The following is a 3,188-nucleotide window of genomic DNA, read 5'->3' on the forward strand; positions in this document are numbered from 1 at the left end:
GATCCTTCATTAGATGCCAACCTCTCAGACTCAGTTTCCTACCAAGCCCAGCTACTTCTGATCAGGACTTATTCCCATCCTCTTGTGGAAAAATTTCCTTGAAAATCTCTTCTTTCACCTATATGGGATTTCTGGTTCCTTGGCTCCTTAAGTTTTCTCCTACCTGGATTAAATCTTCTAGAAATTCCATACTCTTCTGGTCTATTGATGTCTTTCCTGTTATGGATTTATTTGTATGGCTGAATTTCTTTCATCATTTCACTAGGACTTGGGGAGGGAAGAGGGGTAAATGTGTGAGTTTAGTCAGCTGTCTTAAACTGAGAGTCCAAGTAAGTATTTGGGTTCGTTTGTGATAAGTCCTTTGAACGAGAAATACAATATGGTGTGGAGGTATACACTGGAGAGACCTAACCTAGTCTAGAGGGTTTAGGGAAAAGCCTTCCCTAGAGATACATTTTAAAAGGTAGACCTAAGGTTGAAGTTTGATTTTACTTAGAGAAATGTGCTAGATGGTCTTGAGAGATTTCCCTTGTATTTATGATTTGCCAAGTTTGTGTTCATAGTTGAGAATTTTTTTTAATGAAGTAGAAATGAAAGAAAATAATAAATTCCTTTTCAAAACAGGGAGACTCAAAAATCTGAAATTGCAATGGGCTGAGCTCAGCGTTTCAGCTGGCACCTCTGTCATCACTTCATCGGACTTGCTCACTTAGGCCTAAATGAGCTTCTCAGAAAGTCAGAGCTTTTACTGGAAACTGGAAGACTTATCAAGGGGTTCCCTTCTTGTGCAGAAGGAAAGCTCACCTTTTGCCTCAGCAATTATTTTCTCCTTTATTTGACTCCCTAGTTTTATGTGGGGAAAAAAGCCATTAGAGAAACTGTTAATGCAAAATTTTTAAAAAATACCAAAAAAAATACAAAAACCAACTGATCTTTCCTTATGGAATTTAGAGTTACTAGAATTGGTGTTGCCTTTTTAGTTATAATTGGTAATTATTTCACTACCATGATCATACCTTGACCTTCAGCATTAGGATCAAAGCTATTATTACCCATATAATACTGCTAATAGGATAAACTAATGGTTAAATTATAGTGGAACCAAGAAGGGATGCTTCCTGTCACATTAGTTAAGTTTGAGTTTTAGAAACTTGTACTTGAAAGACTTTCTCTGGCATTTAGAAACTTCAACAAATAATCTGAGTCACTAAGTTAAGATCGCCAGAATAGTCATTTAATGATACCCCACTTACCTTGTGAAGAATCTCCAAGTATGAGCATAAAATGTCAGAAAATCTACTTGATATGCATTGGAAGCATGGATTTGGTGATCCTATGGATCAAATTCTACCTCCTGGGGGTGGGAGACGGATAAATTAGGAGTATGGGATTAACATATACACACTGCTATGTGTAAAATAGATAGCCAGCAAGGACCTACTGTATAGCACAGGGAACTATATTCTATATTTTGTAATAACCTATAAGGGAGAAGAATCTGAAAAAGAGTAGATACATATATATAAAACTGTCTCACTTTGCTGTACACCTGAAACTAACAGAACATTGTAAATCAACTAGACTCCAGTAAAAAATACTACCTCCCTATGTACGTAGCAATATTCACCAAAATACTAAAATTATAGCCATTTATCATATGGTCAGCCATGAATTGACTGCTGTTTAGCTTTTACCAACACTTCAATTGAAAAGTTTGTTATTTGAGAGTAACAATCAAAGGAATGTATTTGCTTCTATTTCTCTTACACTCTATGCTTGATCCTTGAGGAAAATTATATCCCCAGGAAGCAATATAACTAGAATCTTAACTTCCCACAGAAATAGCTTTTTCGAGATATAATAATTTTCGAGATATAATAATTTCGAGATATAATAATTTTTGAGATATAATACTCTCTCAACTTTTTATAGAAGTTTGCTATACGAAGAACTCTTTTCTTTAAATATTTATTTATTTATTTATTTATTTATTTGGCTGCGTTGGGTTTTAGTTGCGGCACATGGGCTTCTCTCTAGTTGTGGTGCACGGGGTCTAGAGTGCACGGGCTTAGTTGCCCCACGGCATGTGGGACCTTAGCTCCCCGACCAGGGATCGAACCTGCGTCCCCTGCATTGGAAAGTGGATTCTTAACCACTGGACCACCAGGGAAGTCCCACGAATAACTTTTTTTTACAGGAGTCTAATGTTAAAATATAGTCCAATTTGTACCCTATTGTCCCTTATGAAAAATTTTTTTTGGTATTTAGTGAAAGGAAATTTCTCTAATAGACTTTTTTTGTATATGAAATTTTATTACTACCATGTTTGCATCATCAAAACTTATCATCTTGGTTTTTTCTTCTTGCCTTTGCATAAGGCCAAGAGAGAGACATTGGCTACTTTGACAAATTTAAAGTGGACTCCAGGAATGTCACCAACAGCATGGCCTTTTGCAACCAAATCCAGCAACCAGAACTTCATCGTTTTCTGCAGTAAAGTTCAAGCAACCATCATCAGGTAAGAAAGCTGTGAGCTTCTTGCTCTTCTTGATCAGCTGGCCCCTGAAACACTGCCCGATGGCAGAATTTACCTGTTTGGCTTCAACTCTGACATTATCTAGCAAAATTCCCTTTGCATGTGAAGTGCCTCCAAAGGGGCTGACCTTCAGGGCTGTCCCCAAATGGGCTTTCTTGTACCGTTTATCATGCCACTTCTGGTCCTGATGGTGGCTGCAGAGCTTCCTGGCAATATGATCTTGACACTTGCCCATCCCATTGGTTCTGTTGGCCCGAGGGAAAGATCTAACAGGCTTTTTTTTTTTCCAGTTGTGGTAAAATACACTTAACGTAAAACTTACCATCTTAACTATCTTAAAGTGTAAAGTTCAGTATTGTTAAGTATATTCACATTGACACTCAATCAATCTCCAGAACCTTTCATCCTACAAAACTGGAACTCTATACACATTGTGATGGTTAATTTTATGTGTCAGCTTGACCAGGCACAGTGCCCGGCTATTTGGTCAAACATTATTCTGGATGTTTCTTTGAGGGTGTTTTTGGATGAGATTTACATTTAAATTGGTAGACTTTGACTAAGCAGATTGCTCTCCATAATGTGGGTGGACCTCATCCAATCAGCTGAAGGCCTGAATAGAACAAAAGATTGACCTCCCACAAGAAAGAGG

At 37.5% G+C, this 3,188-nt stretch overlaps 1 pseudogene; it reads right to left on the minus strand.

The window, feature by feature from the left end:
- Positions 1-2,344: 2,344 nt before the first annotated feature.
- Positions 2,345-2,771, minus strand: LOC102995352 (40S ribosomal protein S23-like; annotated as a pseudogene).
- Between the last annotated feature and the right edge of the window lie 417 nt (positions 2,772-3,188).

Source organism: Physeter macrocephalus, chromosome 7 (assembly GCF_002837175.3).
Source record: "Physeter macrocephalus isolate SW-GA chromosome 7, ASM283717v5, whole genome shotgun sequence".
Classification (NCBI taxonomy): domain Eukaryota; kingdom Metazoa; phylum Chordata; class Mammalia; order Artiodactyla; family Physeteridae; genus Physeter; species Physeter macrocephalus.